We start from the raw sequence: 15,712 nt of genomic DNA, 5'->3' as shown, positions 1-15,712 counted from the left end.
ACCGCGCGGAGTAACTCCGAGCCGAAAGCAACACGAGGCTCGCGTACTTTGCCGCTGGACCGCGCGGAAGTAACTCCGAGCCGAAAGCAACACGAGGCTCGCGTACTTTGCCGTCGGACCGCGCGGAAGTAACTCGAGCCGAAAGCAACACGAGGCTCGCGTACTTTGCCGATCGGACCGCGCGGAAGTAACTCCGAGCCGAAAGCAACACGAGGCTCGCGTACTTTGCCGCTAGGACCGCGCGGAAGTAACTCCGAGCCGAAAGCAACACGAGGCTCGCGTACTTTGCCGCTAGGACCGCGCGGAAGTAACTCCGAGCCGAAAGCAACACGAGGCTCGCGTACTTTGACCGTCGGACCGCTCGGAAGTAACTACGTGCAGAAAGCAACACAAAACTCGTAAACTTAGCCGCTCGTCGGCCGAAATTACGAAGAGCTCAAGAAAATAACACGAGTTTTAAGAACATAGACGATCGCCAGCAGAGAGCTCGAAAAAACAGCACAAAACGCGAAAATTTAGCTTTTACGAGAAAATAGCTAAGATAGCTTAAAAAAACAATACGGAGAACAAAGTTGATTGCCGAAACGTTCGGAAGCAGCCCCGAGCAGTAGCAACACAGGGCTCGCGGACTTTGTTGTCGAACCGCTCGAAGAAATAGCTACGAGCCGAAAGCAACACGAGGCTCGCGTACTTTGCCGCTAGGACCGCGCGGAAGTAACTCGAGCCGAAAGCAACACGAGGCTCGCGTACTTTGCCGATCGGACCGCGCGGAAGTAACTCCGAGCCGAAAGCAACACGAGGCTCGCGTACTTTGTTGCTAGGACCGCGCGGAAGTAACTCCGAGCCGAAAGCAACACGAGGCTCGCGTACTTTGCCGCTAGGACCGCGCGGAAGTAACTCCGAGCCGAAAGCAACACGAGGCTCGCGTACTTTGCCGATCGGACCGCGCGGAAGTAACTCCGAGCCGAAAGCAACACGAGGCTCGCGTACTTTGCCGCTAGGACCGCGCGGGAGTAACTCCGAGCCGAAAGCAACACGAGGCTCGCGTACTTTGACGGTCGGACCGCTCGGAAGTAACTACGTGCAGAAAGCAACACAAAACTCGTAAACTTAGCCGCTCGTCGGCCGAAATTACGAAGAGCTCAAGAAAATAACACGAGATTTAAGAACATAGACGATCGCCAGCAGAGAGCTCGAAAAACAGCACAAAACGCGAAAATTTAACTTTTACGAGAAAATAGCTAAGATAGCTTAAAAAAACAATACGGAGAACAAAAAGTTGATTGCCCGAAACGTTCGGAAGCAGCCCCGAGCAGTAGCAACACAGGGCTCGCGGACTTTGTTGTCCGAACCGCTCAGAAAACTACGAGCCGAAAGCAACACGAGGCTCGCGTACTTTGCCGATCGGGACCGCGGAAGTAACTCCGAGGCCGAAAGCAACACGAGGCTCGCGTACTTTGCCGCTAGGACCGCGCGGAAGTAACTCCGAGCCGAAAGCAACACGAGGCTCGCGTACTTTGCCGATCGGACCGCGCGGAAGTAACTCCGAGCCGAAAGCAACACGAGGCTCGCGTACTTTGCCGCTCGGACCGCGCGGAAGTAACTCCGAGCCGAAAGCAACACGAGGCTCGCGTACTTTGCCGCTAGGACCGCGCGGAGTAACTCGAGCCGAAAGCAACACGAGGCTCGCGTACTTTGCCGCTAGGACCGCGCGGAAGTAACTCCGAGCCGAAAGCAACACGAGGCTCGCGTACTTTGCCGCTCGGACCGCGCGGAAGTAACTCCGAGCCGAAAGCAACACGAGGCTCGCGTACTTTGCCGCTAGGACCGCGCGGAGGTAACTCCGAGCCGAAAGCAACACGAGGCTCGCGTACTTTGCCGATCGGACCGCGCGGAAGTAACTCCGAGCCGAAAGCAACACGAGGCTCGCGTACTTTGCCGATCGGACCGCGCGGAAGTAACTCCGAGCCGAAAGCAACACGAGGCTCGCGTACTTTGCCGCTAGGACCGCGCGGAAGTAACTCCGAGCCGAAAGCAACACGAGGCTCGCGTACTTGTCCGCTGGACCGCGCGGAAGTAACTCGAGCCGAAAGCAACACGGGCTCGCGTACTTTGACGGTCGGACCGCTCGGAAGTAACTACGTGCAGAAAGCAACACAAAACTCGTAAACTTAGCCGCTCGTCGGCCGAAATTACGAAGAGCTCAAGAAAATAACACGAGATTTAAGAACATAGACGATCGCCAGCAGAGAGCTCTAAAAAACAGCACAAAACGCGAAAATTTAACTTTTACGAGAAAATAGCTAAGATAGCTTAAAAACAATACGGAGAACAAAAGTTGATTGCGAAACGTTCGGAAGCAGCCCCGAGCAGTAGTAACACAGGGCTCGCGGACTTTGTTGTTCGAACCGCTCGAAAGTAGCTACGAGCCGAAAGCAACACGAGGCTCGCGTACTTTGCCGATCGGACCGCGCGGAAGTAACTCCGAGCCGAAAGCAACACGAGGCTCGCGTACTTTGCCGATCGGACCGCGCGGAAGTAACTCCGAGCCGAAAGCAACACGAGGCTCGCGTACTTTGCCGCTAGGACCGCGCGGGAGTAACTCCGAGCCGAAAGCAACACGAGGCTCGCGTACTTTGCCGCTAGGACCGCGCGGAAGTAACTCCGAGCCGAAAGCAACACGAGGCTCGCGTACTTTGCCGATCGGACCGCGCGGAAGTAACTCCGAGCCGAAAGCAACACGAGGCTCGCGTACTTTGCCGCTAGGACCGCGCGGAAGTAACTCCGAGCCGAAAGCAACACGAGGCTCGCGTACTTTGACGGTCGGACCGCTCGGAAGTAACTACGTGCAGAAAGCAACACAAAACTCGTAAACTTAGCCGCTCGTCGGCCGAAATTACGAAGAGCTCAAGAAAATAACACGAGATTTAAGAACATAGACGATCGCCAGCAGAGAGCTCGAAAAAACAGCACAAAACGCGAAAATTTAACTTTTACGAGAAAATAGCTAAGATAGCTTAAAAAAACAATACGGAGAACTAAAAGTTGATTGCCCGAAACGTTCGGAAGCAGCCCCGAGCAGTAGCAACACAGGGCTCGCGGACTTTGTTGTCGAACCGCTCGAAGTAGCTACGAGCCGAAAGCAACACGAGGCTCGCGTACTTTGCCGCTAGGACCGCGCGGGAGTAACTCCGAGCCGAAAGCAACACGAGGCTCGCGTACTTTGCCGATCGGACCGCGCGGAAGTAACTCCGAGCCGAAAGCAACACGAGGCTCGCGTACTTTGCCGCTAGGACCGCGCGGAAGTAACTCCGAGCCGAAAGCAACACGAGGCTCGCGTACTTTGCCGCTAGGACCGCGCGGAAGTAACTCCGAGCCGAAAGCAACACGAGGCTCGCGTACTTTGCCGCTCGGACCGCGCGGAAGTAACTCCGAGCCGAAAGCAACACGAGGCTCGCGTACTTTGCCGCTAGGACCGCGCGGAAGTAACTCCGAGCCGAAAGCAACACGAGGCTCGCGTACTTTGCCGATCGGACCGCGCGGAAGTAACTCCGAGCCGAAAGCAACACGAGGCTCGCGTACTTTGCCGCTCGGACCGCGCGGAAGTAACTCGAGGCCGAAAGCAACACGAGGCTCGCGTACTTCCGCTAGGACCGCGCGGAGTAACCCGAGCCGAAAGCAACACGAGGCTCGCGTACTTTGCCGATCGGACCGCGCGGAAGTAACTCCGAGCCGAAAGCAACACGAGGCTCGCGTACTTTGCCGCTAGGACCGCGCGGAAGTAACTCCGAGCCGAAAGCAACACGAGGCTCGCGTACTTTGACAGTCGGACCGCTCGGAAGTAACTACGTGCAGAAAGCAACACAAAACTCGTAAACTTAGCCGCTCGTCGGCCGAAATTACGAAGAGCTCAAGAAAATAACACGAGATTTAAGAACATAGACGATCGCCAGCAGAGAGCTCGAAAAAACAGCACAAAACGCGAAAATTTAACTTTTACGAGAAAATAGCTAAGATAGCTTAAAAAAACAATACGGAGAACAAAAAGTTGATTGCCCGAAACGTTCGGAAGCAGTTCCGAGCAGTAGCAACACAGGGCTCGCGGACTTTGTTGTCCGAACCGCTCGAAAGTAGCTACGAGCCGAAAGCAACACGAGGCTCGCGTACTTTGCCGCTAGGACCGCGCGGAAGTAACTCCGAGCCGAAAGCAACACGAGGCTCGCGTACTTTGCCGCTAGGACCGCGCGGAAGTAACTCCGAGCCGAAAGCAACACGAGGCTCGCGTACTTTGCCGCTCGGACCGCGCGGAAGTAACTCGAGCCGAAAGCAACACGAGGCTCGCGTACTTTGCCGATCGGACCGCGCGGAAGTAACTCCGAGCCGAAAGCAACACGAGGCTCGCGTACTTTGCCGCTAGGACCGCGCGGAAGTAACTCCGAGCCGAAAGCAACACGAGGCTCGCGTACTTTGCCGCTAGGACCGCGCGGAAGTAACTCGAGCCGAAAGCAACACGAGGCTCGCGTACTTTGCCGATCGGACCGCGCGGAAGTAACTCCGAGCCGAAAGCAACACGAGGCTCGCGTACTTTGCCGCTAGGACCGCGCGGAAGTAACTCCGAGCCGAAAGCAACACGAGGCTCGCGTACTTTGCCGATCGGACCGCGCGGAAGTAACTCCGAGCCGAAAGCAACACGAGGCTCGCGTACTTTGCCGATCGGACCGCGCGAAGTAACTCCGAGCCGAAAGCAACACGAGGCTCGCGTACTTTGCCGCTAGGACCGCGCGGAAGTAACTCGAGCCGAAAGCAACACGAGGCTCGCGTACTTTGTCGCTAGGACCGCGCGGAAGTAACTCCGAGCCGAAAGCAACACGAGGCTCGCGTACTTTGACGGTCGGACCGCTCGGAAGTAACTACGTGCAGAAAGCAACACAAAACTCGTAAACTTAGCCGCTCGTCGGCCGAAATTACGAAGAGCTCAAGAAAATAACACGAGATTTAAGAACATAGACGATCGCCAGCAGAGAGCTCGAAAAAACAGCACAAAACGCGAAAATTTAACTTTTACGAGAAAATAGCTAAGATAGCTTAAAAAAACAATACGGAGAACAAAAGTTGATTGCCCGAAACGTTCGGAAGCAGCCCCGAGCAGTAGTAACACAGGGCTCGCGGACTTTGTTGTCCGAACCGCTCGAAAGTAGCTACGAGCCGAAAGCAACACGAGGCTCGCGTACTTTGCCGCTAGGACCGCGCGGAAGTAACTCCGAGCCGAAAGCAACACGAGGCTCGCGTACTTTGCCGATCGGACCGCGCGGAAGTAACTCCGAGCCGAAAGCAACACGAGGCTCGCGTACTTTGCCGCTAGGACCGCGCGGAAGTAACTCCGAGCCGAAAGCAACACGAGGCTCGCGTACTTTGCCGCTAGGACCGCGCGGAAGTAACTCGAGCCGAAAGCAACACGAGGCTCGCGTACTTTGCCGATCGGACCGCGCGGAAGTAACTCCGAGCCGAAAGCAACACGAGGCTCGCGTACTTTGCCGCTAGGACCGCGCGGAAGTAACTCCGAGCCGAAAGCAACACGAGGCTCGCGTACTTTGACGGTCGGACCGCTCGGAAGTAACTACGTGCAGAAAGCAACACAAAACTCGTAAACTTAGCCGCTCGTCGGCCGAAATTACGAAGAGCTCAAGAAAATAACACGAGATTTAAGAACATAGACGATCGCCAGCAGAGAGCTCGAAAAAACAGCACAAAACGCGAAAATTTAACTTTTACGAGAAAATAGCTAAGATAGCTTAAAAACAATACGGAGAACAAAAGTTGATTGCCCGAAACGTTCGGAAGCAGCCCCGAGCAGTAGTAACACAGGGCTCGCGGACTTTGTTGTCCGAACCGCTCGAAAGTAGCTACGAGCCGAAAGCAACACGAGGCTCGCGTACTTTGCCGCTAGGACCGCGCGGAAGTAACTCCGAGCCGAAAGCAACACGAGGCTCGCGTACTTTGCCGATCGGACCGCGCGGAAGTAACTCCGAGCCGAAAGCAACACGAGGCTCGCGTACTTTGCCGCTAGGACCGCGCGGAAGTAACTCCGAGCCGAAAGCAACACGAGGCTCGCGTACTTTGCCGCTAGGACCGCGCGGAGTAACTCGAGCCGAAAGCAACACGAGGCTCGCGTACTTTGCCGATCGGACCGCGCGGAAGTAACTCCGATCCGAAAGCAACACGAGGCTCGCGTACTTTGCCGCTAGGACCGCGCGGAAGTAACTCCGAGCCGAAAGCAACACGAGGCTCGCGTACTTTGCCGATCGGACCGCGCGGAAGTAACTACGAGCCGAAAGCAACACGAGGCTCGCGTACCTTGCCGCTAGGACCGCGCGGAAGTAACTCCGAGCCGAAAGCAACACGAGGCTCGCGTACTTTGCCGCTAGGACCGCGCGGAAGTAACTCCGAGCCGAAAGCAACACGAGGCTCGCGTACTTTGCCGATCGGACCGCGCGGAAGTAACTCCGAGCCGAAAGCAACACGAGGCTCGCGTACTTTGCCGCTAGGACCGCGCGGAAGTTACTCCGAGCCGAAAGCAACACGAGGCTCGCGTACTTTGCCGGTCGGACCGCGCGGAAGTAACTCGAGCCGAAAGCAACACGAGGCTCGCGTACTTTGCCGATCGGACCGCGCGGAAGTAACTCCGAGCCGAAAGCAACACGAGGCTCGCGTACTTTGTCGCTAGGACCGCGCGGAAGTAACTCCGAGCCGAAAGCAACACGAGGCTCGCGTACTTTGACGGTCGGACCGCTCGGAAGTAACTACGTGCAGAAAGCAACACAAAACTCGTAAACTTAGCCGCTCGTCGGCCGAAATTACGAAGAGCTCAAGAAAATAACACGAGATTTAAGAACATAGACGATCGCCAGCAGAGAGCTCGAAAAACAGCACAAAACGCGAAAATTTAACTTTTACGAGAAAATAGCTAAGATAGCTTAAAAAAACAATACGGAGAACAAAAGTTGATTGCCCGAAACGTTCGGAAGCAGCCCCGAGCAGTAGTAACACAGGGCTCGCGGACTTTGTTGTCCGAACCGCTCGAAAGTAGCTACGAGCCGAAAGCAACACGAGGCTCGCGTACTTTGCCGCTAGGACCGCGCGGAAGTAACTCCGAGCCGAAAGCAACACGAGGCTCGCGTACTTTGCCGATCGGACCGCGCGGAAGTAACTCCGAGCCGAAAGCAACACGAGGCTCGCGTACTTTGCCGCTAGGACCGCGCGGAAGTAACTCCGAGCCGAAAGCAACACGAGGCTCGCGTACTTTGCCGCTAGGACCGCGCGGAAGTAACTCCGAGCCGAAAGCAACACGAGGCTCGCGTACTTTGCCGCTAGGACCGCGCGGAAGTAACTCCGAGCCGAAAGCAACACGAGGCTCGCGTACTTTGCCGATCGGACCGCGCGGAAGTAACTCCGAGCCGAAAGCAACACGAGGCTCGCGTACTTTGCCGCTAAAACCGCGCGGAAGTAACTCCGAGCCGAAAGCAACACGAGGCTCGCGTACTTTGCCGATCGGACCGCGCGGAAGTAACTCCGAGCCGAAAGCAACACGAGGCTCGCGTACTTTGTCGCTAGGACCGCGCGGGAGTAACTCCGAGCCGAAAGCAACACGAGGCTCGCGTACTTTGACGGTCGGACCGCTCGGAAGTAACTACGTGCAGAAAGCAACACAAAACTCGTAAACTTAGCCGCTCGTCGGCCGAAATTACGAAGAGCTCAAGAAAATAACACGAGATTTAAGAACATAGACGATCGCCAGCAGAGAGCTCGAAAAACAGCACAAAACGCGAAAATTTAACTTTTACGAGAAAATAGCTAAGATAGCTTAAAAAACAATACGGAGAACAAAAAGTTGATTGCCCGAAACGTTCGGAAGCAGCCCCGAGCAGTAGTAACACAGGGCTCGCGGACTTTGTTGTCCGAACCGCTCGAAAGTAGCTACGAGCCGAAAGCAACACGAGGCTCGCGTACTTTGCCGCTAGGACCGCGCGGAAGTAACTCCGAGCCGAAAGCAACACGAGGCTCGCGTACTTTGCCGCTAGGACCGCGCGGAGGTAACTCCGAGCCGAAAGCAACACGAGGCTCGCGTACTTTGCCGATCGGACCGCGCGGAAGTAACTCCGAGCCGAAAGCAACACGAGGCTCGCGTACTTTGCCGCCGGGACCGCGCGGAAGTAACTCCGAGCCGAAAGCAACACGAGGCTCGCGTACTTTGCCGCTAGGACCGCGCGGAAGTAACTCCGAGCCGAAAGCAACACGAGGCTCGCGTACTTTGTCGCTAGGACCGCGCGGAAGTAACTCCGAGCCGAAAGCAACACGAGGCTCGCGTACTTTGACGGTCGGACCGCTCGGAAGTAACTACGTGCAGAAAGCAACACAAAACTCGTAAACTTAGCCGCTCGTCGGCCGAAATTACGAAGAGCTCAAGAAAATAACACGAGATTTAAGAACATAGACGATCGCCAGCAGAGAGCTCGAAAAAACAGCACAAAACGCGAAAATTTAACTTTTACGAGAAAATAGCTAAGATAGCTTAAAAAACAATACGGAGAACAAAAGTTGATTGCCCGAAACGTTCGGAAGCAGCCCCGAGCAGTAGTAACACAGGGCTCGCGGACTTCCGAACCGCTCGAAAGTAGCTACGAGCCGAAAGCAACACGAGGCTCGCGTACTTTGCCGCTAGGACCGCGCGGAAGTAACTCCGAGCCGAAAGCAACACGAGGCTCGCGTACTTTGCCGGTCGGACCGCGCGGAAGTAACTCCGAGCCGAAAGCAACACGAGGCTCGCGTACTTTGCCGCTCGGACCGCGCGGAAGTAACTCCGAGCCGAAAGCAACACGAGGCTCGCGTACTTTGCCGATCGGACCGCGCGGAAGTAACTCCGAGCCGAAAGCAACACGAGGCTCGCGTGCCGCTAGGACCGCGCGGAAGTAACTCCGGCCGAAAGCAACACGAGGCTCGCGTACTTTGCCGCTAGGACCGCGCGGAAGTAACTCCGAGCCGAAAGCAACACGAGGCTCGCGTACTTTGCCGATCGGACCGCGCGGAAGTAACTCCGAGAAAGCAACACGAGGCTCGCGTACTTTGCCGCTAGGACCGCGCGGAAGTAACTCCGAGCCGAAAGCAACACGAGGCTCGCGTACTTTGCCGATCGGACCGCGCGGAAGTAACTCCGAGCCGAAAGCAACACGAGGCTCGCGTACTTTGCCGATCGGACCGCGCGGAAGTAACTTCGAGCCGAAAGCAACACGAGGCTCGCGTACTTTGCCGCTCGGACCGCGCGGAAGTAACTCCGAGCCGAAAGCAACACGAGGCTCGCGTACTTTGTCGCTAGGACCGCGCGGAAGTAACTCCGAGCCGAAAGCAACACGAGGCTCGCGTACTTTGACGGTCGGACCGCTCGGAAGTAACTACGTGCAGAAAGCAACACAAAACTCGTAAACTTAGCCGCTCGTCGGCCGAAATTACGAAGAGCTCAAGAAAATAACACGAGATTTAAGAACATAGACGATCGCCAGCACAGAGCTCGAAAAAACAGCACAAAACGCGAAAATTTAACTTTTACGAGAAAATAGCTAAGATAGCAAAAAAACAATACGGAGAACAAAAGTTGATTGCCCGAAACGTTCGGAAGCAGCCCCGAGCAGCAGTAACACAGGGCTCGCGGACTTTGTTGTCCGAACCGCTCGAAAGTAGCTACGAGCCGAAAGCAACACGAGGCTCGCGTACTTTGCCGCTAGGACCGCGCGGAAACTCCGAGCCGAAAGCAACACGAGGCTCGCGTACTTTGCCGATCGGACCGCGCGGAAGTAACTCCGAGCCGAAAGCAACACGAGGCTCGCGTACTTTGCCGCTAGGACCGCGCGGAAGTAACTCCGAGCCGAAAGCAAGAGGCTCGCGTACTTTGCCGCTAGGACCGCGCGGAAGTAACTCCGAGCAGCACGGGCTCGCGTACTTTGCCGCTAGGACCGCGCGGAAGTAACTCCGAGCCGAAAGCAACACGAGGCTCGCGTACTTTGCCGCTAGGACCGCGCGGAAGTAACTCCGAGCCGAAAGCAACACGAGGCTCGCGTACTTTGCCGCTAGGACCGCGCGGAAGTAACTCCGAGCCGAAAGCAACACGAGGCTCGCGTACTTTGCCGATCGGACCGCGCGGAAGTAACTCCGAGCCGAAAGCAACACGAGGCTCGCGTACTTTGCCGCTAGGACCGCGCGGAAGTAACTCCGAGCCGAAAGCAACACGAGGCTCGCGTACTTTGCCGATCGGACCGCGCGGAAGTAACTCCGAGCCGATAGCAACACGAGGCTCGCGTACTTTGCCGCTAGGACCGCGCGGGAGTAACTCCGAGCCGAAAGCAACACGAGGCTCGCGTACTTTGCCGCTAGGACCGCGCGGAAGTAACTCCGAGCCGAAAGCAACACGAGGCTCGCGTACTTTGCCGATCGGACCGCGCGACAAAGCCGAAAGCAACACGAGGCTCGCGTACTTTGCCGCTAGGACCGCGCGGAAGTAACTCCGAGCCGAAAGCAACACGAGGCTCGCGTACTTTGCCGCTCGGACCGCGCGGAAGTAACTCCGAGCCGAAAGCAACACGAGGCTCGCGTACTTTGCCGATCGGACCGCGCGGAAGTAACTCCGAGCCGAAAGCAACACGAGGCTCGCGTACTTTGTCGCTAGGACCGCGCGGAAGTAACTCCGAGCCGAAAGCAACACGAGGCTCGCGTACTTTGACGGTCGGACTCGGGTAACTACGTGCAGAAAGCAACACAAAACTCGTAAACTTAGCCGCTCGTCGGCCGAAATTACGAAGAGCTCAAGAAAATAACACGAGATTTAAGAACATAGACGATCGCCAGCAGAGAGCTCGAAAAAACAGCACAAAACGCGAAAATTTAACTTTTACGAGAAAATAGCTAAGATAGCTTAAAAAAACAATACGGAGAACAAAAAGTTGATTGCCCGAAACGTTCGGAAGCAGCCCCGAGCAGTAGCAACACAGGGCTCGCGGACTTTGTTGTCCGAACCGCTCGAAAGTAGCTACGAGCCGAAAGCAACACGAGGCTCGCGTACTTTGCCGCTCGGACCGCGCGGAAGTAACTCCGAGCCGAAAGCAACACGAGGCTCGCGTACTTTGCCGATCGGACCGCGCGGAAGTAACTCCGAGCCGAAAGCAACACGAGGCTCGCGTACTTTGCCGCTAGGACCGCGCGGTAGTAACTCCGAGCCGAAAGCAACACGAGGCTCGCGTACTTTGCCGCTAGGACCGCGCCGAAGTAACTCCGAGCCGAAAGCAACACGAGGCTCGCGTACTTTGCCGATCGGACCGCGCGGAAGTAACTCCGAGCCGAAAGCAACACGAGGCTCGCGTACTTTGCCGATCGGACCGCGCGGAAGTAACTCCGAGCCGAAAGCAACACGAGGCTCGCGTACTTTGTCGCTCGGACCGCGCGGAGTAACTCCGAGCCGAAAGCAACACGAGGCGCGTACTTTGCCGCTCGGACCGCGCGGAAGTAACTCCGAGCCGAAAGCAACACGAGGCTCGCGTACTTTGCCTATCGGACCGCGCGGAAGTAACTCCGAGCCGAAAGCAACACGAGGCTCGCGTACTTTGACGGTCGGACCGCGCGGAAGTAACTCCGAGCAGAAAGCAACACAAAACTCGTAAACTTAGCCGCTCGTCGGCCGAAATTACGAAGGCTCAAGAAAGCAACACGAGTTAAGAACTTAGACGATCGCCAGCAGAGGCTCCGAAAAAAACAGCACAAAACGCGACTTTGCTTTTACCGAAAATAGCTAAGATAGCCGAAAAAAACAGCCGAACAAAAGTTGATTGCCGAAACGTTCGGAAGCAACCCCGAGCAGTAGCAACACAGGGCTCGCGGACTTTGTCGAACCGCGCGGAAGTAACTCCGAGCCGAAAGCAACACGAGGCTCGCGTACTTTGCCGCTAGGACCGCGCGGAAGTAACTCCGAGCCGAAAGCAACACGAGGCTCGCGTACTTTGCTGCTAGGACCGCGCGGAAGTAACTCCGAGCCGAAAGCAACACGAGGCTCGCGTACTTTGCCGATCGGACCGCGCGGAAGTAACTCCGAGCCGAAAGCAACACGAGGCTCGCGTACTTTGCCGCTAGGACCGCGCGGAAGTAACTCCGAGCCGAAAGCAACACGAGGCTCGCGTACTTTGTCGCTAGGACCGCTCGGAAGTAACTACGTGCAGAAAGCAACACAAAACTCGTAAACTTAGCCGCTCGTCGGCCGAAATTACGAAGAGCTCAAGAAAATAACACGAGATTTAAGAACATAGACGATCGCCAGCAGAGAGCTCGAAAAAACAGCACAAAATGCGAAAATTTAACTTTTACGAGAAAATAGCTAAGATAGCTTAAAAAAACAATACGGAGAACTAAAAGTTGATTGCCCGAAACGTTCGGAAGCAGCCCCGAGCAGTAGCAACACAGGGCTCGCGGACTTTGTTGTCCGAACCGCTCGAAAGTAGCTACGAGCCGAAAGCAACACGAGGCTCGCGTACTTTGCCGCTAGGACCGCGCGGAAGTAACTCCGAGCCGAAAGCAACACGAGGCTCGCGTACTTTGCCGATCGGACCGCGCGGAAGTAACTCGAGCCGAAAGCAACACGAGGCTCGCGTACTTTGCCGCTAGGACCGCGCGGAAGTAACTCCAAGCCGAAAGCAACACGAGGCTCGCGTACTTTACCGCTAGGACCGCGCGGAAGTAACTCCGAGCCGAAAGCAACACGAGGCTCGCGTACTTTGCCGATCGGACCGCGCGGAAGTAACTCCGAGCCGAAAGCAACACGAAGCTCGCGTACTTTGCCGCTAGGACCGCGCGGAAGTAACTCCGAGCCGAAAGCAACACGAGGCTCGCGTACTTTGCCGATCGGACCGCGCGGAAGTAACTCCGAGCCGAAAGCAACACGAGGCTCGCGTACTTTGCCGCTAGGACCGCGCGGAAGTAACTCCGAGCCGAAAGCAACACGAGGCTCGCGTACTTTGCCGGTCGGACCGCGCGGAAGTAACTCCGAGCCGAAAGCAACACGAGGCTCGCGTACTTTGCCGATCGGACCGCGCGGAAGTAACTCCGAGCCGAAAGCAACACGAGGCTCGCGTACTTTGTCGCGGGACCGCGCGGAAGTAACTCCGAGCCGAAAGCAACACGAGGCTCGCGTACTTTGCCGCTAGGACCGCGCGGAAGTAACTCCGAGCCGAAAGCAACACGAGGCTCGCGTACTTTGCCGCTCGGACCGCGCGGAAGTAACTCCGAGCCGAAAGCAACACGAGGCTCGCGTACTTTGCCGATCGGACCGCGCGGGAGAACTCCGAGCCGAGCAACACGAGGCTCGCGTACTGCCGCTAGGACCGCGCGGAAGTAACTCCAGCCGAAAGAACACGAGGCTCGCGTACTTTACCGCTAGGACCGCGCGGAAGTAACTCAAGCCGAAAGCAACACGAGGCTCGCGTACTTTGCCGATCGGACCGCGCGGAAGTAACTCCGAGCCGAAAGCAACACGAGGCTCGCGTACTTTGCCGCTAGGACCGCGCGGAAGTAACTCCGAGCCGAATGCAACACGAGGCTCGCGGACTTTTTGACGGTCGGACCGCTCGGAAGTAACTACGTGGTAAAAGCAACACGAGGCTCGCGTACTTTGCCGATCAAACCGCTCGGAAGTAACTACGTTCCAAAAGCAACACAGGCTCGCGAACTTTGACGCGGTCGGACCGCTCGGGTAACTACGTGGTAAAAGCAACACGAGGCTCTCGCGGACTTCGCTGCAGCTAAGTCCGCGCGGCGTCGAAATTTCACCGCCGGCGCCCATATACCGCCGTGCGTTAGACCGTGCGTCGCCGACCGCGGCCGCTCGGTTCGGTACTGTAAGAGGTGTCGTCGCTGCGGCGGCTCGTGCGGTGCATGCGAGCTCTCGGTCTGGTCGTACCGTAGCGTTACGGCGTATGTATAACCGAGCTCGGCGAAGCACTGCGGTGCGTACAAAAGTGTCGTTCGCACTAGAACGCTTTTTGAGAGAATTTAGCTTCGCGCTTACTACGAGAACTTTGGTTCTCTTTTGAGATCTTTCGGGCGTCTTGCCGACATTCGGCCAAATGTGCGCCAAGCTCTCGGCGATCGTTTCGAGGCCGGATAGCGAAGGAATTGGTGAATACGTGACGAAGAAATTTTGTATCTCGAGGACTCTGCCGTTCGTGCGGTCCGTACGTACCTCCGAGCCGTAAAACAACACGGAGCTCGAGATCTTTGACGCGGAGGTAACTACCGTGCGCCGCAGCAGCTAAGTCCGCGCGGCGTCGAAATTTCACCGCCGGCGCCCATATACCGCCGTGCGTTAGACCGTGCGTCGCCGACCGCCCGGCCGCTCGGTTCGGTACTGTAAGAGGTGTCGTCGCTGCGGCGACTCGTGCACAACACGGTGCATGCGAGCTCTCGGTCTGGTCGTACCGTAGCGTTACGGCGTATGTATAACCGAGCTCGGCGAAGCACTGCGGTGCGTACAAAAGTGTCGTTCGCACTAGAACGCTTTTTGAGAGAATTTAGCTTCGCGCTTACTACGAGAACTTTGGTTCTCTTTTGAGATCTTTCGGGCGTCTTGCCGACATTCGGCCAAATGTGCGCCAAGCTCTCGGCGATCGTTTCGAGGCCGGATAGCGAAAGAATTGGTGAATACGTGACGAAGAAATTTTGTATCTCGAGGACTCTGCCGTTCGTGCGGTCCGTACGTACCTCGAGCCGTAAAACAACACGGAGCTCGAGATCTTTGACGCGGAGGTAACTACCGTGCGCCGCAGCAGCTAAGTCCGCGCGGCGTCGAAATTTCACCGCCGGCGCCCATATACCGCCGTGCGTTAGANTCCGAGCCGTAAAACAACACGAGGTCGCGGACTTCTGCTGCGCGCAAGCTAAGTCCGCGCGGCGTCGAAATTTCACCGCCGGCGCCCATATACCGCCGTGCGTTAGACCGTGCGTCGCCGACCGCCCGGCCGCTCGGTTCGGTACTGTAAGAGGTGTCGTCGCTGGCGACTCGTGCACAACACGATGCGCATGCGAGCTCTCGGTCTGGTCGTACCGTAGCGTTACGGCGTATGTATAACCGAGCTCGGCGAAGCACTGCGGTGCGTACGAAAGTGTCTTTCGCACTAGAAGCTTTTTAGAGAATTTAGCACTGCGCTGAGTACGAGAATTTGGTTCTTTTTCGAGAGCGTTCGGGCGTCTTGCCGACATTCGGCCAAATGTGTGCCAAGCTCTCGGCGATCGTTTCGAGGCCGGATAGCGAAGGAATTGGTGAATACTTGACGAAGAAATTTTGTATCTCGAGGACTCTGCCGTTCGTGCGGTCCGTACGTACCTCCGAGCCGCAAAACAACACGGAGCTCGAGATCTTTGACGCGGAGGTAACTACCGTGCGCCGCAGCGGCTAAGTCCGCGCGGCGTCGAAATTTCACCGCCGGCGCCCATATACCGCCGTGCGTTAGACCGTGCGTCGCCGACCGCCCGGCCGCTCGGTTCGGTACTGTAAGAGGTGTCGTCGCTGCGGCGACTCGTGCACAACACGATGCATGCGAGCTCTCGGTCTGGTCGTACCGTAGCGTTACGGCGTATGTATAACCGAGCTCGACGAAGCACTGCGGTGCGTACAAAAGTGTCGTTC

Source organism: Cardiocondyla obscurior, linkage group LG21 (genome assembly GCF_019399895.1).
Source record: "Cardiocondyla obscurior isolate alpha-2009 linkage group LG21, Cobs3.1, whole genome shotgun sequence".
NCBI lineage: Eukaryota > Metazoa > Arthropoda > Insecta > Hymenoptera > Formicidae > Cardiocondyla > Cardiocondyla obscurior.
This window is presented reverse-complemented; position numbering follows the sequence as displayed.